This window comes from Oncorhynchus clarkii, chromosome 7 (genome assembly GCF_045791955.1).
Source record: "Oncorhynchus clarkii lewisi isolate Uvic-CL-2024 chromosome 7, UVic_Ocla_1.0, whole genome shotgun sequence".
Classification (NCBI taxonomy): Eukaryota; Metazoa; Chordata; class Actinopteri; order Salmoniformes; family Salmonidae; genus Oncorhynchus; species Oncorhynchus clarkii.
In genome coordinates, this window is record NC_092153.1 from 29,106,659 (window position 1) to 29,133,527 (window position 26,869).

The 26,869-nt window shown below is 41.4% G+C and overlaps 7 non-coding genes across 7 annotated transcripts; all 7 read right to left on the reverse strand.

The window, feature by feature from the left end:
- Nucleotides 1-1,197: 1,197 nt before the first annotated feature.
- trnar-ccu (transfer RNA arginine (anticodon CCU)) lies at nucleotides 1,198-1,270 on the reverse strand. Its single transcript has one exon. It is a non-coding gene; the product is annotated as a tRNA-Arg (tRNA).
- Nucleotides 1,271-11,557: 10,287 nt separating this feature from the next.
- Nucleotides 11,558-11,630, reverse strand: trnar-ccu (transfer RNA arginine (anticodon CCU)). The gene has a single exon. It is a non-coding gene; the product is annotated as a tRNA-Arg (tRNA).
- A 2,965-nt stretch (nucleotides 11,631-14,595) lies between these two features.
- Nucleotides 14,596-14,668, reverse strand: trnar-ccu (transfer RNA arginine (anticodon CCU)). The gene has a single exon. It is a non-coding gene; the product is annotated as a tRNA-Arg (tRNA).
- A 2,410-nt stretch (nucleotides 14,669-17,078) lies between these two features.
- Nucleotides 17,079-17,151, reverse strand: trnar-ccu (transfer RNA arginine (anticodon CCU)). The gene has a single exon. It is a non-coding gene; the product is annotated as a tRNA-Arg (tRNA).
- A 6,136-nt stretch (nucleotides 17,152-23,287) lies between these two features.
- On the reverse strand, nucleotides 23,288-23,360 carry trnar-ccu (transfer RNA arginine (anticodon CCU)). The gene has a single exon. It is a non-coding gene; the product is annotated as a tRNA-Arg (tRNA).
- Nucleotides 23,361-25,338: 1,978 nt separating this feature from the next.
- On the reverse strand, nucleotides 25,339-25,411 carry trnar-ccu (transfer RNA arginine (anticodon CCU)). Its single transcript has one exon. It is a non-coding gene; the product is annotated as a tRNA-Arg (tRNA).
- A 1,149-nt stretch (nucleotides 25,412-26,560) lies between these two features.
- trnar-ccu (transfer RNA arginine (anticodon CCU)) lies at nucleotides 26,561-26,633 on the reverse strand. The gene has a single exon. It is a non-coding gene; the product is annotated as a tRNA-Arg (tRNA).
- Nucleotides 26,634-26,869: the final 236 nt, after the last annotated feature.

Consider the following 26,869-nt stretch of genomic DNA (forward strand, 5'->3'; position numbering starts at 1 on the left):
GCCAGTTCCTTATCCATTAGGCCACTGGGGCACTGTCTACCTTTCACAACCAGTACGAACTGGTTATGGGCCCAGCATGCATCCGCTGCACAACTCTGCTTTCAGCCACTTCAGCAAAGACTAAACCTCACAATCCATGGCTTAGGAGGCCAGTGTCTAATCAATATGACCAATACGAACTGATGGAAGAGGTAAAAAAAAATGTATGATGGCACTTACACATGGAATGAAACTACGCATTTTTAAAAAATATTTGTTTGCACTTAAATGCTATAAAAAGCTGGTTAGCAGAAAATGTTTTCGATCCATCATCCTCTGGGTTATGGGCCCAGCACGCATCCGCTGCACAACTCTGCTTTCAGCCACTTCAGCAAAGACTAAACCTCACAATCCATGGCTTAGGAGACCAGTGTCTTAGGCCACTGGGGATCTTTGTAATCAATATGACCAATACGAACTGATGGAAGAGGTAAAAAAAAATGTATAATGGCACTTACACATGGAATGAAACTACGCATTTTTTAAAAATATTTGTTTGCACTTAAATGCTATAAAAAGCTGGTTAGCAGAAAATGTTTTCGATCCATCAACCTCTGGGTTATGGGCCCAGCACGCATCCGCTGCACAACTCTGCTTTCAGCCACTTCAGCAAAGACTAAACCTCACAATCCATGGCTTAGGAGGCCAGTGTCTTAGGCCACTGGGGATCTTTGTAATCAATATGACCAATACGAACTGATGGAAGAGGTAAAAAAAAATGTATAATGGCACTTACACATGGAATGAAACTACGCATTTTAAAAAAATATTTGTTTGCACTTAAATGCTATAAAAAGCTGGTTAGCAGAAAATGTTTTCGATCCATCAACCTCTGGGTTATGGGCCCAGCACGCATCCGCTGCACAACTCTGCTTTCAGCCACTTCAGCAAAGACTAAACCTCACAATCCATGGCTTAGGAGGCCAGTGTCTTAGGCCACTGGGGATCTTTGTAATCAATATGACCAATACGAACTGATGGAAGAGGTAAAAAAAACTGTATAATGGCACTTACACATGGAATGAAACTACGCATTTAAAAAAAATATTTGTTCTCACTTAAATGCTATAAAAAGCTGGTTAGCCGAAAATGTTTTCGATCCATCGACCTTTGGGTTATGGACACAGCACGCTTCTGCTAGGCCACAATGTTTCCAACCACCCCAGATGGGACTTGAACCCACAATTCCTGGCTTAGGAGGCCAGTGCCTTATCCATTAGGCCACTGGGGCACTGTCTACCTTTCACAACCAGTACGAACTGGTTATGGGCCCAGCATGCATCCGCTGCACAACTCTGCTTTCAGCCACTTCAGCAAAGACTAAACCTCACAATCCATGGCTTAGGAGACCAGTGTCTTAGGCCACTGGGGATCTTTGTAATCAATATGACCAATACGAACTGATGGAAGAGGTAAAAAAAAATGTATAATGGCACTTACACATGGAATGAAACTACGCATTTTTTAAAAATATTTGTTTGCACTTAAATGCTATAAAAAGCTGGTTAGCAGAAAATGTTTTCGATCCATCAACCTCTGGGTTATGGACCCAGCACGCATCCGCTGCACAACTCTGCTATCAGCCACTTCAGCAAAGACTAAACCTCACAATCCATGGCTTAGGAGGCCAGTGTCTTAGGCCACTGGGGATATTTGTAATCAATATGACCAATACGAACTGATGGAAGAGGTAAAAAAAAAATGTATAATGGCACTTACACATGGAATGAAACTACGCATTTTTAAAAAATATTTGTTCGCACTTAAATGCTATAAAAAGCTGGTTAGCCGAAAATGTTTTCTATCCATCGACCTTTGGGTTATGGACACAGCACGCTTCTGCTAGGCCACAATGTTTCCAACCACCCCAGATGGGACTTGAACCCACAGTTCCTGGCTTAGGAGGCCAGTTCCTTATCCATTAGGCCACTGGGGCACTGTCTACCTTTCACAACCAGTACGAACTGGTTATGGGCCCAGCATGCATCCGCTGCACAACTCTGCTTTCAGCCACTTCAGCAAAGACTAAACCTCACAATCCATGGCTTAGGAGGCCAGTGTCTAATCAATATGACCAATACGAACTGATGGAAGAGGTAAAAAAAAATGTATAATGGCACTTACACATGGAATGAAACTACGCATTTTTAAAAAATATTTGTTTGCACTTAAATGCTATAAAAAGCTGGTTAGCAGAAAATGTTTTCGATCCATCAACCTCTGGGTTATGGGCCCAGCACGCATCCGCTGCACAACTCTGCTTTCAGCCACTTCAGAAAGGCTAAACCTCACAATCCATGGCTTAGGAGACCAGTGTCTTAGGCCACTGGGGATCTTTGTAATCAATATGACCAATACGAACTGATGGAAGAGGTAAAAAAAAATGTATAATGGCACTTACACATGGAATGAAACTACGCATTTTTTAAAAATATTTGTTTGCACCTAAATGCTATAAAAAGCTGGTTAGCAGAAAATGTTTTCGATCCATCAACCTCTGGGTTATGGGCCCAGCACGCATCCGCTGCACAACTCTGCTATCAGCCACTTCAGCAAAGACTAAACCTCACAATCCATGGCTTAGGAGGCCAGTGTCTTAGGCCACTGGGGATATTTGTAATCAATATGACCAATACGAACTGATGGAAGAGGTAAAAAAAAAATGTATAATGGCACTTACACATGGAATGAAACTACGCATTTAAAAAAAATATTTGTTTGCACTTAAATGCTATAAAAAGCTGGTTAGCAGAAAATGTTTTCGATCCATCAACCTCTGGGTTATGGACCCAGCACGCATCCGCTGCACAACTCTGCTATCAGCCACTTCAGCAAAGACTAAACCTCACAATCCATGGCTTAGGAGGCCAGTGTCTTAGGCCACTGGGGATATTTGTAATCAATATGACCAATACGAACTGATGGAAGAGGTAAAAAAAAAATGTATAATGGCACTTACACATGGAATGAAACTACGCATTTTTAAAAAATATTTGTTCGCACTTAAATGCTATAAAAAGCTGGTTAGCCGAAAATGTTTTCTATCCATCGACCTTTGGGTTATGGACACAGCACGCTTCTGCTAGGCCACAATGTTTCCAACCACCCCAGATGGGACTTGAACCCACAATTCCTGGCTTAGGAGGCCAGTTCCTTATCCATTAGGCCACTGGGGCACTGTCTACCTTTCACAACCAGTACGAACTGGTTATGGGCCCAGCATGCATCCGCTGCACAACTCTGCTTTCAGCCACTTCAGCAAAGACTAAACCTCACAATCCATGGCTTAGGAGGCCAGTGTCTAATCAATATGACCAATACGAACTGATGGAAGAGGTAAAAAAAAATGTATAATGGCACTTACACATGGAATGAAACTACGCATTTTTAAAAAATATTTGTTTGCACTTAAATGCTATAAAAAGCTGGTTAGCAGAAAATGTTTTCGATCCATCAACCTCTGGGTTATGGGCCCAGCACGCATCCGCTGCACAACTCTGCTTTCAGCCACTTCAGAAAGGCTAAACCTCACAATCCATGGCTTAGGAGACCAGTGTCTTAGGCCACTGGGGATCTTTGTAATCAATATGACCAATACGAACTGATGGAAGAGGTAAAAAAAAATGTATAATGGCACTTACACATGGAATGAAACTACGCATTTTTTAAAAATATTTGTTTGCACCTAAATGCTATAAAAAGCTGGTTAGCAGAAAATGTTTTCGATCCATCAACCTCTGGGTTATGGGCCCAGCACGCATCCGCTGCACAACTCTGCTATCAGCCACTTCAGCAAAGACTAAACCTCACAATCCATGGCTTAGGAGGCCAGTGTCTTAGGCCACTGGGGATATTTGTAATCAATATGACCAATACGAACTGATGGAAGAGGTAAAAAAAAAATGTATAATGGCACTTACACATGGAATGAAACTACGCATTTAAAAAAAATATTTGTTTGCACTTAAATGCTATAAAAAGCTGGTTAGCCGAAAATGTTTTCGATCCATCAACCTTTGGGTTATGGACACAGCACGCTTCTGCTAGGCCACAATGTTTCCAACCACCCCAGATGGGACTTGAACCCACAATTCCTGGCTTAGGAGGCCAGTGCCTTATCCATTAGGCCATTGGGGCACTGTCTACCTTTCACAACCAGTACGAACTGGTTATGGGCCCAGCATGCATCCGCTGCACAACTCTGCTTTCAGCCACTTCAGCAAAGACTAAACCTCACAATCCATGGCTTAGGAGGCCAGTGTCTAATCAATATGACCAATACGAACTGATGGAAGAGGTAAAAAAAAATGTATAATGGCACTTACACATGGAATGAAACTACGCATTTTTAAAAAATATTTGTTTGCACTTAAATGCTATAAAAAGCTGGTTAGCAGAAAATGTTTTCGATCCATCAACCTCTGGGTTATGGGCCCAGCACGCATCCGCTGCACAACTCTGCTTTCAGCCACTTCAGAAAGGCTAAACCTCACAATCCATGGCTTAGGAGACCAGTGTCTTAGGCCACTGGGGATCTTTGTAATCAATATGACCAATACGAACTGATGGAAGAGGTAAAAAAAAATGTATAATGGCACTTACACATGGAATGAAACTACGCATTTTTTAAAAATATTTGTTTGCACCTAAATGCTATAAAAAGCTGGTTAGCAGAAAATGTTTTCGATCCATCAACCTCTGGGTTATGGGCCCAGCACGCATCCGCTGCACAACTCTGCTATCAGCCACTTCAGCAAAGACTAAACCTCACAATCCATGGCTTAGGAGGCCAGTGTCTTAGGCCACTGGGGATATTTGTAATCAATATGACCAATACGAACTGATGGAAGAGGTAAAAAAAAAATGTATAATGGCACTTACACATGGAATGAAACTACGCATTTAAAAAAAATATTTGTTTGCACTTAAATGCTATAAAAAGCTGGTTAGCAGAAAATGTTTTCGATCCATCAACCTCTGGGTTATGGACCCAGCACGCATCCGCTGCACAACTCTGCTATCAGCCACTTCAGCAAAGACTAAACCTCACAATCCATGGCTTAGGAGGCCAGTGTCTTAGGCCACTGGGGATATTTGTAATCAATATGACCAATACGAACTGATGGAAGAGGTAAAAAAAAAATGTATAATGGCACTTACACATGGAATGAAACTACGCATTTTTAAAAAATATTTGTTCGCACTTAAATGCTATAAAAAGCTGGTTAGCCGAAAATGTTTTCTATCCATCGACCTTTGGGTTATGGACACAGCACGCTTCTGCTAGGCCACAATGTTTCCAACCACCCCAGATGGGACTTGAACCCACAATTCCTGGCTTAGGAGGCCAGTTCCTTATCCATTAGGCCACTGGGGCACTGTCTACCTTCCATAACCAGTACGAACTGGTTATGGGCCCAGCATGCATCCGCTGCACAACTCTGCTTTCAGCCACTTCAGCAAAGACTAAACCTCACAATCCATGGCTTAGGAGGCCAGTGTCTAATCAATATGACCAATACGAACTGATGGAAGAGGTAAAAAAAAATGTATAATGGCACTTACACATGGAATGAAACTACGCATTTTTAAAAAATATTTGTTTGCACTTAAATGCTATAAAAAGCTGGTTAGCAGAAAATGTTTTCGATCCATCAACCTCTGGGTTATGGGCCCAGCACGCATCCGCTGCACAACTCTGCTTTCAGCCACTTCAGAAAGGCTAAACCTCACAATCCATGGCTTAGGAGACCAGTGTCTTAGGCCACTGGGGATCTTTGTAATCAATATGACCAATACGAACTGATGGAAGAGGTAAAAAAAAATGTATAATGGCACTTACACATGGAATGAAACTACGCATTTTTTAAAAATATTTGTTTGCACCTAAATGCTATAAAAAGCTGGTTAGCAGAAAATGTTTTCGATCCATCAACCTCTGGGTTATGGGCCCAGCACGCATCCGCTGCACAACTCTGCTATCAGCCACTTCAGCAAAGACTAAACCTCACAATCCATGGCTTAGGAGGCCAGTGTCTTAGGCCACTGGGGATATTTGTAATCAATATGACCAATACGAACTGATGGAAGAGGTAAAAAAAAAATGTATAATGGCACTTACACATGGAATGAAACTACGCATTTAAAAAAAATATTTGTTTGCACTTAAATGCTATAAAAAGCTGGTTAGCAGAAAATGTTTTCGATCCATCAACCTCTGGGTTATGGGCCCAGCACGCATCCGCTGCACAACTCTGCTTTCAGCCACTTCAGCAAAGACTAAACCTCACAATCCATGGCTTAGGAGGCCAGTGTCTTAGGCCACTGGGGATCTTTGTAATCAATATGACCAATACGAACTGATGGAAGAGGTAAAAAAAAATGTATAATGGCACTTACACATGGAATGAAACTACGCATTTTAAAAAAATATTTGTTCTCACTTAAATGCTATAAAAAGCTGGTTAGCCGAAAATGTTTTCGATCCATCAACCTCTGGGTTATGGGCCCAGCACGCATCCGCTGCACAACTCTGCTATCAGCCACTTCAGCAAAGACTAAACCTCACAATCCATGGCTTAGGAGGCCAGTGTCTTAGGCCACTGGGGATATTTGTAATCAATATGACCAATACGAACTGATGGAAGAGGTAAAAAAAAAATGTATAATGGCACTTACACATGGAATGAAACTACGCATTTAAAAAAAATATTTGTTTGCACTTAAATGCTATAAAAAGCTGGTTAGCAGAAAATGTTTTCGATCCATCAACCTCTGGGTTATGGACCCAGCACGCATCCGCTGCACAACTCTGCTATCAGCCACTTCAGCAAAGACTAAACCTCACAATCCATGGCTTAGGAGGCCAGTGTCTTAGGCCACTGGGGATATTTGTAATCAATATGACCAATACGAACTGATGGAAGAGGTAAAAAAAAAATGTATAATGGCACTTACACATGGAATGAAACTACGCATTTTTAAAAAATATTTGTTCGCACTTAAATGCTATAAAAAGCTGGTTAGCCGAAAATGTTTTCTATCCATCGACCTTTGGGTTATGGACACAGCACGCTTCTGCTAGGCCACAATGTTTCCAACCACCCCAGATGGGACTTGAACCCACAATTCCTGGCTTAGGAGGCCAGTTCCTTATCCATTAGGCCACTGGGGCACTGTCTACCTTTCACAACCAGTACGAACTGGTTATGGGCCCAGCATGCATCCGCTGCACAACTCTGCTTTCAGCCACTTCAGCAAAGACTAAACCTCACAATCCATGGCTTAGGAGGCCAGTGTCTAATCAATATGACCAATACGAACTGATGGAAGAGGTAAAAAAAAATGTATAATGGCACTTACACATGGAATGAAACTACGCATTTTTAAAAAATAATTGTTTGCACTTAAATGCTATAAAAAGCTGGTTAGCAGAAAATGTTTTCGATCCATCAACCTCTGGGTTATGGGCCCAGCACGCATCCGCTGCACAACTCTGCTTTCAGCCACTTCAGAAAGGCTAAACCTCACAATCCATGGCTTAGGAGACCAGTGTCTTAGGCCACTGGGGATCTTTGTAATCAATATGACCAATACGAACTGATGGAAGAGGTAAAAAAAAATGTATAATGGCACTTACACATGGAATGAAACTACGCATTTTTTAAAAATATTTGTTTGCACCTAAATGCTATAAAAAGCTGGTTAGCAGAAAATGTTTTCGATCCATCAACCTCTGGGTTATGGGCCCAGCACGCATCCGCTGCACAACTCTGCTATCAGCCACTTCAGCAAAGACTAAACCTCACAATCCATGGCTTAGGAGGCCAGTGTCTTAGGCCACTGGGGATATTTGTAATCAATATGACCAATACGAACTGATGGAAGAGGTAAAAAAAAAATGTATAATGGCACTTACACATGGAATGAAACTACGCATTTAAAAAAAATATTTGTTTGCACTTAAATGCTATAAAAAGCTGGTTAGCAGAAAATGTTTTCGATCCATCAACCTCTGGGTTATGGGCCCAGCACGCATCCGCTGCACAACTCTGCTTTCAGCCACTTCAGCAAAGACTAAACCTCACAATCCATGGCTTAGGAGGCCAGTGTCTTAGGCCACTGGGGATCTTTGTAATCAATATGACCAATACGAACTGATGGAAGAGGTAAAAAAAAATGTATAATGGCACTTACACATGGAATGAAACTACGCATTTTAAAAAAATATTTGTTCTCACTTAAATGCTATAAAAAGCTGGTTAGCCGAAAATGTTTTCGATCCATCAACCTCTGGGTTATGGGCCCAGCACGCATCCGCTGCACAACTCTGCTATCAGCCACTTCAGCAAAGACTAAACCTCACAATCCATGGCTTAGGAGGCCAGTGTCTTAGGCCACTGGGGATATTTGTAATCAATATGACCAATACGAACTGATGGAAGAGGTAAAAAAAAAATGTATAATGGCACTTACACATGGAATGAAACTACGCATTTTAAAAAAATATTTGTTCGCACTTAAATGCTATAAAAAGCTGGTTAGCCGAAAATGTTTTCTATCCATCGACCTTTGGGTTATGGACACAGCACGCTTCTGCTAGGCCACAATGTTTCCAACCACCCCAGATGGGGCTTGAACCCACAATTCCTGGCTTAGGAGGCCAGTTCCTTATCCATTAGGCCACTGGGGCACTGTCTACCTTTCACAACCAGTACGAACTGGTTATGGGCCCAGCATGCATCCGCTGCACAACTCTGCTTTCAGCCACTTCAGCAAAGACTAAACCTCACAATCCATGGCTTAGGAGGCCAGTGTCTAATCAATATGACCAATACGAACTGATGGAAGAGGTAAAAAAAAATGTATAATGGCACTTACACATGGAATGAAACTACGCATTTTAAAAAAATATTTGTTTGCACTTAAATGCTATAAAAAGCTGGTTAGCAGAAAATGTTTTCGATCCATCAACCTCTGGGTTATGGGCCCAGCACGCATCCGCTGCACAACTCTGCTTTCAGCCACTTCAGAAAGGCTAAACCTCACAATCCATGGCTTAGGAGACCAGTGTCTTAGGCCACTGGGGATCTTTGTAATCAATATGACCAATACGAACTGATGGAAGAGGTAAAAAAAAATGTATAATGGCACTTACACATGGAATGAAACTACGCATTTTTTAAAAATATTTGTTTGCACCTAAATGCTATAAAAAGCTGGTTAGCAGAAAATGTTTTCGATCCATCAACCTCTGGGTTATGGGCCCAGCACGCATCCGCTGCACAACTCTGCTATCAGCCACTTCAGCAAAGACTAAACCTCACAATCCATGGCTTAGGAGGCCAGTGTCTTAGGCCACTGGGGATATTTGTAATCAATATGACCAATACGAACTGATGGAAGAGGTAAAAAAAAAATGTATAATGGCACTTACACATGGAATGAAACTACGCATTTAAAAAAAATATTTGTTTGCACTTAAATGCTATAAAAAGCTGGTTAGCAGAAAATGTTTTCGATCCATCAACCTCTGGGTTATGGGCCCAGCACGCATCCGCTGCACAACTCTGCTTTCAGCCACTTCAGCAAAGACTAAACCTCACAATCCATGGCTTAGGAGGCCAGTGTCTTAGGCCACTGGGGATCTTTGTAATCAATATGACCAATACGAACTGATGGAAGAGGTAAAAAAAAATGTATAATGGCACTTACACATGGAATGAAACTACGCATTTTAAAAAAATATTTGTTCTCACTTAAATGCTATAAAAAGCTGGTTAGCCGAAAATGTTTTCGATCCATTGACCTTTGGGTTATGGACACAGCACGCTTCTGCTAGGCCACAATGTTTCCAACCACCCCAGATGGGACTTGAACCCACAATTCCTGGCTTAGGAGGCCAGTGCCTTATCCATTAGGCCATTGGGGCACTGTCTACCTTTCACAACCAGTACGAACTGGTTATGGGCCCAGCATGCATCCGCTGCACAACTCTGCTTTCAGCCACTTCAGCAAAGACTAAACCTCACAATCCATGGCTTAGGAGACCAGTGTCTTAGGCCACTGGGGATCTTTGTAATCAATATGACCAATACGAACTGATGGAAGAGGTAAAAAAAAATGTATAATGGCACTTACACATGGAATGAAACTACGCATTTTAAAAAAATATTTGTTTGCACTTAAATGCTATAAAAAGCTGGTTAGCAGAAAATGTTTTCGATCCATCAACCTCTGGGTTATGGGCCCAGCACGCATCCGCTGCACAACTCTGCTATCAGCCACTTCAGCAAAGACTAAACCTCACAATCCATGGCTTAGGAGGCCAGTGTCTTAGGCCACTGGGGATATTTGTAATCAATATGACCAATACGAACTGATGGAAGAGGTAAAAAAAAAATGTATAATGGCACTTACACATGGAATGAAACTACGCATTTTAAAAAAATATTTGTTCGCACTTAAATGCTATAAAAAGCTGGTTAGCCGAAAATGTTTTCAATCCATCGACCTTTGGGTTATGGACACAACACGCTTCTGCTAGGCCACAATGTTTCCAACCACCCCAGATGGGACTTGAACCCACAATTCCTGGCTTAGGAGGCCAGGCCATTAGGCCACTGGGGCACTGTCTACCTTTCACAACCAGTACGAACTGGTTATGGGCCCAGCATGCATCCGCTGCACAACTCTGCTTTCAGCCACTTCAGCAAAGACTAAACCTCACAATCCATGGCTTAGGAGGCCAGTGTCTAATCAATATGACCAATACGAACTGATGGAAGAGGTAAAAAAAAATGTATAATGGCACTTACACATGGAATGAAACTACGCATTTTTAAAAAATATTTGTTTGCACTTAAATGCTATAAAAAGCTGGTTAGCAGAAAATGTTTTTGATCCATCAACCTCTGGGTTATGGGCCCAGCACGCATCCGCTGCACAACTCTGCTTTCAGCCACTTCAGCAAAGACTAAACCTCACAATCCATGGCTTAGGAGGCCAGTGTCTTAGGCCACTGGGGATCTTTGTAATCAATATGACCAATACGAACTGATGGAAGAGGTAAAAAAAAATGTATAATGGCACTTACACATGGAATGAAACTACGCATTTTTTTAAAATATTTGTTTGCACCTAAATGCTATAAAAAGCTGGTTAGCAGAAAATGTTTTCGATCCATCAACCTCTGGGTTATGGGCCCAGCACGCATCCGCTGCACAACTCTGCTATCAGCCACTTCAGCAAAGACTAAACCTCACAATCCATGGCTTAGGAGGCCAGTGTCTTAGGCCACTGGGGATATTTGTAATCAATATGACCAATACGAACTGATGGAAGAGGTAAAAAAAAAATGTATAATGGCACTTACACATGGAATGAAACTACGCATTTTAAAAAAATATTTGTTCTCACTTAAATGCTATAAAAAGCTGGTTAGCCGAAAATGTTTTCAATCCATCGACCTTTGGGTTATGGACACAGCACGCTTCTGCTAGGCCACAATGTTTCCAACCACCCCAGATGGGACTTGAACCCACAATTCCTGGCTTAGGAGGCCAGTGCCTTATCCATTAGGCCACTGGGGCACTGTCTACCTTTCACAACCAGTACGAACTGGTTATGGGCCCAGCATGCATCCGCTGCACAACTCTGCTTTCAGCCACTTCAGCAAAGACTAAACCTCACAATCCATGGCTTAGGAGGCCAGTGTCTAATCAATATGACCAATACGAACTGATGGAAGAGGTAAAAAAAAATGTATAATGGCACTTACACATGGAATGAAACTACGCATTTTTAAAAAATATTTGTTTGCACTTAAATGCTATAAAAAGCTGGTTAGCAGAAAATGTTTTCGATCCATCAACCTCTGGGTTATGGGCCCAGCACGCATCCGCTGCACAACTCTGCTTTCAGCCACTTCAGCAAAGACTAAACCTCACAATCCATGGCTTAGGAGACCAGTGTCTTAGGCCACTGGGGATCTTTGTAATCAATATGACCAATACGAACTGATGGAAGAGGTAAAAAAAAATGTATAATGGCACTTACACATGGAATGAAACTACGCATTTTTTAAAAATATTTGTTTGCACCTAAATGCTATAAAAAGCTGGTTAGCAGAAAATGTTTTCGATCCATCAACCTTTGGGTTATGGGCCCAGCACGCATCCGCTGCACAACTCTGCTATCAGCCACTTCAGCAAAGACTAAACCTCACAATCCATGGCTTAGGAGGCCAGTGTCTTAGGCCACTGGGGATATTTGTAATCAATATGACCAATACGAACTGATGGAAGAGGTAAAAAAAAAATGTATAATGCCACTTACACATGGAATGAAACTACGCATTTTAAAAAAATATTTGTTTGCACTTAAATGCTATAAAAAGCTGGTTAGCAGAAAATGTTTTCGATCCATCAACCTCTGGGTTATGGGCCCAGCACGCATCCGCTGCACAACTCTGCTTTCAGCCACTTCAGCAAAGACTAAACCTCACAATCCATGGCTTAGGAGGCCAGTGTCTTAGGCCACTGGGGATCTTTGTAATCAATATGACCAATACGAACTGATGGAAGAGGTAAAAAAAAATGTATAATGGCACTTACACATGGAATGAAACTACGCATTTTTTTAAAATATTTGTTTGCACTTAAATGTTATAAAAAGCTGGTTAGCAGAAAATGTTTTCGATCCATCAACCTCTGGGTTATGGGCCCAGCACGCATCCGCTGCACAACTCTGCTTTCAGCCACTTCAGCAAAGACTAAACCTCACAATCCATGGCTTAGGAGGCCAGTGTCTTAGGCCACTGGGGATATTTGTAATCAATATGACCAATACGAACTGATGGAAGAGGTAAAAAAAAAATGTATAATGGCACTTACACATGGAATGAAACTACGCATTTTAAAAAAATATTTGTTCTCACTTAAATGCTATAAAAAGCTGGTTAGCCGAAAATGTTTTCGATACATCGACCTTTGGGTTATGGACACAGCACGCTTCTGCTAGGCCACAATGTTTCCAACCACCCCAGATGTGACTTGAACCCACAATTCCTGGCTTAGGAGGCCAGTGCCTTATCCATTAGGCCACTGGGGCACTGTCTACCTTTCACAACCAGTACGAACTGGTTATGGGCCCAGCATGCATCCGCTGCACAACTCTGCTTTCAGCCACTTCAGCAAAGACTAAACCTCACAATCCATGGCTTAGGAGGCCAGTGTCTAATCAATATGACCAATACGAACTGATGGAAGAGGTAAAAAAAAATGTATAATGGCACTTACACATGGAATGAAACTACGCATTTTTAAAAAATATTTGTTTGCACTTAAATGCTATAAAAAGCTGGTTAGCAGAAAATGTTTTCGATCCATCAACCTCTGGGTTATGGGCCCAGCACGCATCCGCTGCACAACTCTGCTTTCAGCCACTTCAGCAAAGACTAAACCTCACAATCCATGGCTTAGGAGACCAGTGTCTTAGGCCACTGGGGATCTTTGTAATCAATATGACCAATACGAACTGATGGAAGAGGTAAAAAAAAATGTATAATGGCACTTACACATGGAATGAAACTACGCATTTTTAAAAAATATTTGTTTGCACTTAAATGCTATAAAAAGCTGGTTAGCAGAAAATGTTTTCGATCCATCAACCTCTGGGTTATGGGCCCAGCACGCATCCGCTGCACAACTCTGCTATCAGCCACTTCAGCAAAGACTAAACCTCACAATCCATGGCTTAGGAGGCCAGTGTCTTAGGCCACTGGGGATATTTGTAATCAATATGACCAATACGAACTGATGGAAGAGGTAAAAAAAAAATGTATAATGGCACTTACACATGGAATGAAACTACGCATTTTAAAAAAATATTTGTTTCCACTTAAATGCTATAAAAAGCTGGTTAGCAGAAAATGTTTTCGATCCATCAACCTCTGGGTTATGGGCCCAGCACGCATCCGCTGCACAACTCTGCTTTCAGCCACTTCAGCAAAGACTAAACCTCACAATCCATGGCTTAGGAGACCAGTGTCTTAGGCCACTGGGGATCTTTGTAATCAATATGACCAATACGAACTGATGGAAGAGGTAAAAAAAAATGTATAATGGCACTTACACATGGAATGAAACTACGCATTTTTAAAAAATATTTGTTTGCACTTAAATGCTATAAAAAGCTGGTTAGCAGAAAATGTTTTCGATCCATCAACCTCTGGGTTATGGGCCCAGCACGCATCCGCTGCACAACTCTGCTATCAGCCACTTCAGCAAAGACTAAACCTCACAATCCATGGCTTAGGAGGCCAGTGTCTTAGGCCACTGGGGATATTTGTAATCAATATGACCAATACGAACTGATGGAAGAGGTAAAAAAAAAATGTATAATGGCACTTACACATGGAATGAAACTACGCATTTAAAAAAAATATTTGTTCTCACTTAAATGCTATAAAAAGCTGGTTAGCCGAAAATGTTTTCGATCCATCGACCTTTGGGTTATGGACACAGCACGCTTCTGCTAGGCCACAATGTTTCCAAGCACCCCAGATGGGACTTGAACCCACAATTCCTGGCTTAGGAGGCCAGTGCCTTATCCATTAGGCCACTGGGGCACTGTCTACCTTTCACAACCAGTACGAACTGGTTATGGGCCCAGCATGCATCCGCTGCACAACTCTGCTTTCAGCCACTTCAGCAAAGACTAAACCTCACAATCCATGGCTTAGGAGGCCAGTGTCTAATCAATATGACCAATACGAACTGATGGAAGAGGTAAAAAAAAATGTATAATGGCACTTACACATGGAATGAAACTACGCATTTTTAAAAAATATTTGTTTGCACTTAAATGCTATAAAAAGCTGGTTAGCAGAAAATGTTTTCGATCCATCAACCTCTGGGTTATGGGCCCAGCACGCATCCGCTGCACAACTCTGCTTTCAGCCACATCAGCAAAGACTAAACCTCACAATCCATGGCTTAGGAGACCAGTGTCTTAGGCCACTGGGGATCTTTGTAATCAATATGACCAATACGAACTGATGGAAGAGGTAAAAAAAAATGTATAATGGCACTTACACATGGAATGAAACTACGCATTTTTTAAAAATATTTGTTTGCACCTAAATGCTATAAAAAGCTGGTTAGCAGAAAATGTTTTCGATCCATCAACCTCTGGGTTATGGGCCCAGCACGCATCCGCTGCACAACTCTGCTATCAGCCACTTCAGCAAAGACTAAACCTCACAATCCATGGCTTAGGAGGCCAGTGTCTTAGGCCACTGGGGATATTTGTAATCAATATGACCAATACGAACTGATGGAAGAGGTAAAAAAAAAATGTATAATGCCACTTACACATGGAATGAAACTACGCATTTTAAAAAAATATTTGTTTGCACTTAAATGCTATAAAAAGCTGGTTAGCAGAAAATGTTTTCGATCCATCAACCTCTGGGTTATGGGCCCAGCACGCATCCGCTGCACAACTCTGCTTTCAGCCACTTCAGCAAAGACTAAACCTCACAATCCATGGCTTAGGAGGCCAGTGTCTTAGGCCACTGGGGATCTTTGTAATCAATATGACCAATACGAACTGATGGAAGAGGTAAAAAAAAATGTATAATGGCACTTACACATGGAATGAAACTACGCATTTTTTAAAAATATTTGTTTGCACTTAAATGTTATAAAAAGCTGGTTAGCAGAAAATGTTTTCGATCCATCAACCTCTGGGTTATGGGCCCAGCACGCATCCGCTGCACAACTCTGCTTTCAGCCACTTCAGCAAAGACTAAACCTCACAATCCATGGCTTAGGAGGCCAGTGTCTTAGGCCACTGGGGATATTTGTAATCAATATGACCAATACGAACTGATGGAAGAGGTAAAAAAAAAAATGTATAATGGCACTTACACATGGAATGAAACTACGCATTTAAAAAAAATATTTGTTCTCACTTAAATGCTATAAAAAGCTGGTTAGCCGAAAATGTTTTCGATACATCGACCTTTGGGTTATGGACACAGCACGCTTCTGCTAGGCCACAATGTTTCCAACCACCCCAGATGGGACTTGAATCCACAATTCCTGGCTTAGGAGGCCAGTGCCTTATCCATTAGGCCACTGGGGCACTGTCTACCTTTCACAACCAGTACGAACTGGTTATGGGCCCAGCATGCATCCGCTGCACAACTCTGCTTTCAGCCACTTCAGCAAAGACTAAACCTCACAATCCATGGCTTAGGAGGCCAGTGTCTAATCAATATGACCAATACGAACTGATGGAAGAGGTAAAAAAAAATGTATAATGGCACTTAACACATGGAATGAAACTACGCATTTTAAAAAAATATTTGTTTGCACTTAAATGCTATAAAAAGCTGGTTAGCAGAAAATGTTTTAGATCCATCAACCTCTGGGTTATGGGCCCAGCACGCATCCGCTGCACAACTCTGCTTTCAGCCACTTCAGCAAAGACTAAACCTCACAATCCATGGCTTAGGAGGCCAGTGTCTTAGGCCACTGGGGATCTTTGTAATCAATATGACCAATACGAACTGATGGAAGAGGTAAAAAAAAATGTATAATGGCACTTACACATGGAATGAAACTACGCATTTTTAAAAAATATTTGTTTGCACTTAAATGCTATAAAAAGCTGGTTAGCAGAAAATGTTTTCGATCCATCAACCTCTGGGTTATGGGCCCAGCACGCATCCGCTGCACAACTCTGCTATCAGCCACTTCAGCAAAGACTAAACCTCACAATCCATGGCTTAGGAGGCCAGTGTCTTAGGCCACTGGGGATATTTGTAATCAATATGACCAATACGAACTGATGGAAGAGGTAAAAAAAAAATGTATAATGGCACTTACACATGGAATGAAACTACGCATTTAAAAAAAATATTTGTTCTCACTTAAATGCTATAAAAAGCTGGTTAGCCGAAAATGTTTTCGATCCATCGACCTTTGGGTTATGGACACAGCACGCTTCTGCTAGGCCACAATGTTTGCAACCACCCCAGATGGGACTTGAACCCACAATTCCTGGCTTAGGAGGCCAGTGCCTTATCCATTAGGCCACTGGGGCACTGTCTACCTTTCACAACCAGTACGAACTGGTTATGGGCCCAGCATGCATCCGCTGCACAACTCTGCTTTCAGCCACTTCAGCAAAGACTAAACCTCACAATCCATGGCTTAGGAGGCCAGTGTCTAATCAATATGACCAATACGAACTGATGGAAGAGGTAAAAAAAAAAGTATAATGGCACTTACACATGGAATGAAACTACGCATTTTAAAAAAATATTTGTTTGCACTTAAATGCTATAAAAAGCTGGTTAGCAGAAAATGTTTTCGATCCATCAACCTCTGGGTTATGGGCCCAGCACGCATCCGCTGCACAACTCTGCTTTCAGCCACTTCAGCAAAGACTAAACCTCACAATCCATGGCTTAGGAGACCAGTGTCTTAGGCCACTGGGGATCTTTGTAATCAATATGACCAATACGAACTGATGGAAGAGGTAAAAAAAAATGTATAATGGCACTTACACATGGAATGAAACTACGCATTTTTAAAAATATTTCTTTGCACCTAAATGCTATAAAAAGCTGGTTAGCAGAAAATGTTTTCGATCCATCAACCTCTGGGTTATGGGCCCAGCACGCATCCGCTGCACAACTCTGCTATCAGCCACTTCAGCAAAGACTAAACCTCACAATCCATGGCTTAGGAGGCCAGTGTCTTAGGCCACTGGGGATATTTGTAATCAATATGACCAATACGAACTGATGGAAGAGGTAAAAAAAAAATGTATAATGGCACTTACACATGGAATGAAACTACGCATTTTAAAAAAATATTTGTTTGCACTTAAATGCTATAAAAAGCTGGTTAGCAGAAAATGTTTTCGATCCATCAACCTCTGGGTTATGGGCCCAGCACGCATCCGCTGCACAACTCTGCTTTCAGCCACTTCAGCAAAGACTAAACCTCACAATCCATGGCTTAGGAGACCAGTGTCTTAGGCCACTGGGGATCTTTGTAATCAATATGACCAATACGAACTGATGGAAGAGGTAAAAAAAAATGTATAATGGCACTTACACATGGAATGAACCTACGCATTTTTAAAAAATATTTGTTTGCACTTAAATGCTATAAAAAGCTGGTTAGCAGAAAATGTTTTCGATCCATCAACCTCTGGGTTATGGGCCCAGCACGCATCCGCTGCACAACTCTGCTTTCAGCCACTTCAGCAAAGACTAAACCTCACAATCCATGGCTTAGGAGGCCAGTGTCTTAGGCCACTGGGGATATTTGTAATCAATATGACCAATACGTACTGATGGAAGAGGTAAAAAAAAAAATGTATAATGGCACTTACACATGGAATGAAACTACGCATTTAAAAAAAATATTTGTTTGCACTTAAATGCTATAAAAAGCTGGTTAGCCGAAAATGTTTTCGATCCATCGAACTTTGGGTTATGGACACAGCACGCTTCTGCTAGGCCACAATGTTTCCAACCACCCCAGATGGGACTTATACCCACAATTCCTGGCTCAGGAGGCCAGTGCCTTATCCATTAGGCCACTGGAGCACTGTCTACCTTTCACAATTAGTACGAACTGGTTATGAGCCCAGCATGCATCCGCTGCACAACTCTGCTTTCAGCCACTTCAGCAAAGACTAAACCTCACAATCCATGGCTTAGGAGGCCAGTGTCTAATCAATATGACCAATACGAACTGATGGAAGAGGTAAAAAAAAATGTATAATGGCACTTACACATGGAATGAAACTACGCATTTTTAAAAAATATTTGTTTGCACTTAAATGCTATAAAAAGCTGGTTAGCAGAAAATGTTTTCGATCCATCAACCTCTGGGTTATGGGCCCAGCACGCATCCGCTGCACAACTCTGCTTTCAGCCACTTCAGCAAAGACTAAACCTCACAATCCATGGCTTAGGAGACCAGTGTCTTAGGCCACTGGGGATCTTTGTGATCAATATGACCAATACGAACTGATGGAAGAGGTAAAAAAAAATGTATAATGGCACTTACACATGGAATGAAACTACGCATTTTTTAAAAATATTTGTTTGCACTTAAATGCTATAAAAAGCTGGTTAGCAGAAAATGTTTTCGATCCATCAACCTCTGGGTTATGGGCCCAGCACGCATCCGCTGCACAACTCTGCTATCAGCCACTTCAGCAAAGACTAAACCTCACAATCCATGGCTTAGGAGGCCAGTGCCTTATCCATTAGGCCACTGGGGCACTGTCTACCTTTCACAACCAATACGAACTGGTTATGGGCCCAGCATGCATCCGCTGCACAACTCTGCTTTCAGCCACTTCAGCAAAGACTAAACCTCACAATCCATGGCTTAGGAGGCCAGTGTCTAATCAATATGACCAATACGAACTGATGGAAGAGGTAAAAAAAAAAAAGTATAATGGCACTTACACATGGAATGAAACTACGCATTTAAAAAAAATATTTGTTCGAACTTAAATGCTATAAAAAGCTGGTTAGCAGAAAATGTTTTCGATCCATCAACCTCTGGGTTATGAACCCAGCACGCATCCGCTGCACAACTCTGCTTTCAGCCACTTCAGCAAAGACTAAACCTCACAATCCATGGCTTAGGAGGCCAGTGTCTTAGGCCACTGGGGATCTTTGTAATCAATATGACCAATACGAACTGATGGAAGAGGTCAAAAAAAATGTATAATGGCACTTACACATGGAATGAAACTACGCATTTTTTTTAAATATTTGTTTGCACTTAAATGCTATAAAAAGCTGGTTAGCAGAAAATGTTTTCGATCCATCAACCTCTGGGTTATGGGCCCAGCACGCATCCGCTGCACAACTCTGCTATCAGCCACTTCAGCAAAGACTAAACCTCACAATCCATGGCTTAGGAGGCCAGTGTCTTAGGCCACTGGGGATATTTGTAATCAATATGACCAATACGAACTGATGGAAGAGGTAAAAAAAAAATGTATAATGGCACTTACACATGGAATGAAACTACGCATTTAAAAAAAATATTTGTTCGCACTTAAATGCTATAAAAAGCTGGTTAGCCAAAAATGTTTTCGATCCATCGACCTCTGGGTTATGAACCCAGCACACATCCGCTGCACAACTCTGCTTTCAGCCACTTCAGCAAAGACTAAACCTCACAATCCATGGCTTAGGAGGCCAGTGTCTTAGGCCACTGGGGATCTTTGTAATCAATATGACCAATACGAACTGATGGAAGAGGCAAAAAAATATGTATAATGGCACTTACACATGGAATGAAACTACGCATTTTTTAAAAATATTTGTTTGCACTTAAATGCTATAAAAAGCTGGTTAGCAGAAAATGTTTTCGATCCATCAACCTCTGGGTTATGAACCCAGCACGCATCCGCTGCACAACTCTGCTTTCAGCCACTTCAGCAAAGACTAAACCTCATAATCCATGGCTTAGGAGGCCAGTGTCTTAGGCCACTGGGGATATTTGTAATCAATATGACCAATACGAACTGATGGAAGAGGTAAAAAAAAAATTATAATGGCACTTACACATGGAATGAAACTACGCATTTTTTACAAATATTTGTTTGCACTTAAATGCTATAAAAAGCTGGTTAGCAGAAAATGTTTTCGATCCATCAACCTCTGGGTTATGAACCCAGCACGCATCCGCTGCACAACTCTGCTTTCAGCCACTTCAGCAAAGACTAAAACCTCACAATCCATGGCTTAGGAGGCCAGTGTCTAATCAATATGACCAATACGAACTGATGGAAGAGGTAAAAAAAAAAAGTATAATGGCACCTACACATGGAATGAAAATACGCATTTAAAAAAAATATTTGTTCGAACTTAAATGCTATAAAAAGCTGGTTAGCAGAAAATGTTTTCGATCCATCAACCTCTGGGTTATGAACCCAGCACACATCCGCTGCACAACTCGGCTTTCAGCCCCTTCAGCAAAGACTAAACCTCATAATCCATGGCTTAGGAGGCCAGTGTCTTAGGCCACTGGGGATCTTTGTAATCAATATGACCAATACGAACTGATGGAAGAGGTAAAAAAAAATGTATAATGGCACTTACACATGGAATGAAACTACGCATTTTTTAAAAATATTTGTTTGCACTTAAATGCTATAAAAAGCTGGTTAGCAGAAAATGTTTTCGATCCATCAACCTCTGGGTTATGGGCCCAGCACGCATCCGCTGCACAACTCTGCTATCAGCCACTTCAGCAAAGACTAAACCTCACAATCCATGGCTTAGGAGGCCAGTGTCTTAGGCCACTGGGGATATTTGTAATCAATATGACCAATACGAACTGATGGAAGAGGTAAAAAAAAAAAGTATAATGGCACCTACACATGGAATGAAACTACGCATTTAAAAAAAATATTTGTTCGAACTGAAATGCTATAAAAAGCTGGTTAGCAGAAAATGTTTTCGATCCATCAACCTCTGGGTTATGAACCCAGCACGCATCCGCTGCACAACTCTGCTTTCAGCCACTTCAGCAAAGACTAAACCTCACAATCCATGGCTTAGGAGGCCAGTGTCTTAGGCCACTGGGGATCTTTGTAATCAATATGACCAATACGAACTGATGGAAGAGGTAAAAAAAAATGTATAATGGCACTTACACATGGAATGAAACTACGCATTTTTTTAAAATATTTGTTTGCACTTAAATGCTATAAAAAGCTGGTTAGCAGAAAATGTTTTCGATCCATCAACCTCTGGGTTATGGGCCCAGCACGCATCCGCTGCACAACTCTGCCATCAGCCACTTCAGCAAAGACTAAACCTCACAATCCATGGCTTAGGAGGCCAGTGTCTTAGGCCACTGGGGATATTTGTAATCAATATGACCAATACGAACTGATGGAAGAGGTAAAAAAAAAATGTATATTGGCACTTACACATGGAATGAAACTACGCATTTAAAAAAAATATTTGTTCGAACTGAAATGCTATAAAAAGCTGGTTAGCAGAAAATGTTTTCGATCCATCAACCTCTGGGTTATGAACCCAGCACGCATCCGCTGCACAACTCTGCTTTCAGCCACTTCAGCAAAGACTAAACCTCACAATCCATGGCTTAGGAGGCCAGTGTCTTAGGCCACTGGGGATCTTTGTAATCAATATGACCAATACGAACTGATGGAAGAGGTAAAAAAAAATGTATAATGGCACTTACACATGGAATGAAACTACGCATTTTTTTAAAATATTTGTTTGCACTTAAATGCTATAAAAAGCTGGTTAGCAGAAAATGTTTTCGATCCATCAACCTCTGGGTTATGGGCCCAGCACGCATCCGCTGCACAACTCTGCCATCAGCCACTTCAGCAAAGACTAAACCTCACAATCCATGGCTTAGGAGGCCAGTGTCTTAGGCCACTGGGGATATTTGTAATCAATATGACCAATACGAACTGATGGAAGAGGTAAAAAAAAAATGTATATTGGCACTTACACATGGAATGAAACTACGCATTTAAAAAAAATATTTGTTCGAACTGAAATGCTATAAAAAGCTGGTTAGCAGAAAATGTTTTCGATCCATCAACCTCTGGGTTATGAACCCAGCACGCATCCGCTGCACAACTCTGCTTTCAGCCACTTCAGCAAAGACTAAACCTCACAATCCATGGCTTAGGAGGCCAGTGTCTTAGGCCACTGGGGATCTTTGTAATCAATATGACCAATACGAACTGATGGAAGAGGTAAAAAAAAATGTATAATGGCACTTACACATGGAATGAAACTACGCATTTTTTTAAAATATTTGTTTGCACTTAAATGCTATAAAAAGCTGGTTAGCAGAAAATGTTTTCGATCCATCAACCTCTGGGTTATGGGCCCAGCACGCATCCGCTGCACAACTCTGCCATCAGCCACTTCAGCAAAGACTAAACCTCACAATCCATGGCTTAGGAGGCCAGTGTCTTAGGCCACTGGGGATATTTGTAATCAATATGACCAATACGAACTGATGGAAGAGGTAAAAAAAAAATGTATATTGGCACTTACACATGGAATGAAACTACGCATTTAAAAAAAATATTTGTTCGCACTTAAATGCTATAAAAAGCTCGTTAGCCAAAAATGTTTTCGATCCATCGACCTTTGGGTTATGGACACAGCACGCTTCTGCTGGGCCACAATGTTTCCAACCACCCCAGATGGGACTTGAACCCACAATTCCTGGCTTAGGAGGCCAGTGCCTTATCCATTAGGCCACTGGGGCACTGTCTACCATTCACAACCAGTACGAACTAGTCATGGGCCCAGCATGCATCCGCTGCACAACTCTGCTTTCAGCCACTTCAGCAAAGACTAAACCTCACAATCCATGGCTTAGGAGGCCAGTGTCTAATCAATATGACCAATACGAACTGATGGAAGAGGTAAAAAAAAAAAGTATAATGGCACCTACACATGGAATGAAACTACGCATTTAAAAAAAATATTTGTTCGAACTTAAATGCTATAAAAAGCTGGTTAGCAGAAAATGTTTTCGATCCATCAACCTCTGGGTTATGAACCCAGCACGCATCCGCTGCACAACTCTGCTTTCAGCCACTTCAGCAAAGACTAAACCTCACAATCCATGGCTTAGGAGGCCAGTGTCTTAGGCCACTGGGGATCTTTGTAATCAATATGACCAATACGAACTGATGGAAGAGGTCAAAAAAAATGTATAATGGCACTTACACATGGAATGAAACTACGCATTTTTTTAAAATATTTGTTTGCACTTAAATGCTATAAAAAGCTGGTTAGCAGAAAATGTTTTCGATCCATCAACCTCTGGGTTATGGGCCCAGCACGCATCCGCTGCACAACTCTGCTATCAGCCACTTCAGCAAAGACTAAACCTCACAATCCATGGCTTAGGAGGCCAGTGTCTTAGGCCACTGGGGATATTTGTAATCAATATGACCAATACGAACTGATGGAAGAGGTAAAAAAAAAATGTATAATGGCACTTACACATGGAATGAAACTACGCATTTAAAAAAAATATTTGTTCGCACTTAAATGCTATAAAAAGCTGGTTAGCCAAAAATGTTTTCGATCCATCGACCTCTGGGTTATGAACCCAGCACACATCCGCTGCACAACTCTGCTTTCAGCCACTTCAGCAAAGACTAAACCTCACAATCCATGGCTTAGGAGGCCAGTGTCTTAGGCCACTGGGGATCTTTGTATTCAATATGACCAATACGAACTGATGGAAGAGATAAAAAAAAATGTATAATGGCACTTACACATGGAATGAAACTACGCATTTTTTTTAAATATTTGTTTGCACTTAAATGCTATAAAAAGCTGGTTAGCAGAAAATGTTTTCGATCCATCAACCTCTGGGTTATGAACCCAGCACGCATCCGCTGCACAACTCTGCTTTCAGCCACTTCAGCAAAGACTAAAACCTCACAATCCATGGCTTAGGAGGCCAGTGTCTAATCAATATGACCAATACGAACTGATGGAAGAGGTAAAAAAAAAAAGTATAATGGCACCTACACATGGAATGAAACTACGCATTTAAAAAAAATATTTGTTCGAACTGAAATGCTATAAAAAGCTGGTTAGCAGAAAATGTTTTCGATCCATCAACCTCTGGGTTATGAACCCAGCACGCATCCGCTGCACAACTCTGCTTTCAGCCACTTCAGCAAAGACTAAACCTCACAATCCAAGGCTTAGGAGGCCAGTGTCTTAGGCCACTGGGGATCTTTGTAATCAATATGACCAATACGAACTGATGGAAGAGGTAAAAAAAAATGTATAATGGCACTTACACATGGAATGAAACTACGCATTTTTAAAAAATATTTGTTTGCACTTAAATGCTATAAAAAGCTGGTTAGCAGAAAATGTTTTCGATCCATCAACCTCTGGGTTATGTGCCCAGCACGCATCCGCTGCACAACTCTGCTATCAGCCACTTCAGCAAAGACTAAACCTCACAATCTATGGCTTAGGAGGCCAGTGTCTTAGGCCACTGGGGATATTTGTAATCAATATGACCAATACGAACTGATGGAAGAGGTAAAAAAAAAATGTATATTGGCACTTACACATGGAATGAAACTACGCATTTAAACAAAATATTTGTTCGCACTTAAATGCTATAAAAAGCTGGTTAGCCAAAAATGTTTTTGATCCATCGACCTTTGGGTTATGGACACAGCACGCTGGGCCACAAGGTTTCCAACCACCCCAGATGGGACTTGAACCCACAATTCCTGGCTTAGGAGGCCAGTGCCTTATCCATTAGACCACTGGGGCACTGTCTACCTTTCACAACCAGTACGAACTGGTTATGGGCCCTGCATGCATCCGCTGCACAACTCTGCTTTCAGCCACTTCAGCAAAGACTGAACCTCACAATCCTTGGCTTAGGAGGCCAGTGTCTAATCAATATGACCAATACGAACTGATGGAAGAGGTAAAAAAAAAAAGTATAATGGCACCTACACATGGAATGAAACTACGCATTTAAAAAAAATATTTGTTCGAACTTAAATGCTATAAAAAGCTGGTTAGCAGAAAATGTTTTCGATCCATCAACCTCTGGGTTATGAACCCAGCACACATCCGCTGCACAACTCTGCTTTCAGCCACTTCAGCAAAGACTAAACCTCACAATCCATGGCTTAGGAGGCCAGTGTCTTAGGCCACTGGGGATATTTGTAATCAATATGACCAATACGAACTGATGGAAGAGGTAAAAAAAAATGTATAATGGCACTTACACATGGAATGAAACTACGCATTTTTTACAAATATTTGTTTGCACTTAAATGCTATAAAAAGCTGGTTAGCAGAAAATGTTTTCGATCCATCAACCTCTGGGTTATGAACCCAGCACGCATCCGCTGCACAACTCTGCTTTCAGCCACTTCAGCAAAGACTAAAACCTCACAATCCATGGCTTAGGAGGCCAGTGTCTAATCAATATGACCAATACGAACTGATGGAAGAGGTAAAAAAAAAAAGTATAATGGCACCTACACATGGAATGAAACTACGCATTTAAAAAAAATAATTGTTCGAACTTAAATGCTATAAAAAGCTGGTTAGCAGAAAATGTTTTCGATCCATCAACCTCTGGGTTATGAACCCAGCACACATCCGCTGCACAACTCTGCTTTCAGCCACTTCAGCAAAGACTAAACCTCACAATCCATGGCTTAGGAGGCCAGTGTCTTAGGCCACTGGGGATATTTGTAATCAATATGACCAATACGAACTGATGGAAGAGGTAAAAAAAAAATGTATAATGGCACTTACACATGGAATGAAACTACGCATTTAAAAAAAATATTTGTTCACACTTAAATGCTATAAAAAGCTGGTTAGCCGAAAATGTTTTCGATCCATCAACCTTTGGGTTATGGACACAGCACGCTTCTGCTGGGCCACATTGTTTCCAACCACCCCAGATGGGACTTGAACCCACAATTCCTGGCTTAGGAGGCCAGTGCCTTATCCATTAGGCCACTGGGGCACTGTTTACCATTCACAACCAGTACGAACTAGTTATGGGCCCAGCATGCATCCGCTGCACAACTCTGCTTTCAGCCACTTCAGCAAAGACTAAACCTCACAATCCATGGCTTAGGAGGCCAGTGTCTAATCAATATGACCAATACGAACTGATGGAAGAGGTAAAAAAAAAAAGTATAATGGCACCTACACATGGAATGAAACTACGCATTTAAAAAAAATATTTGTTTGAACTTA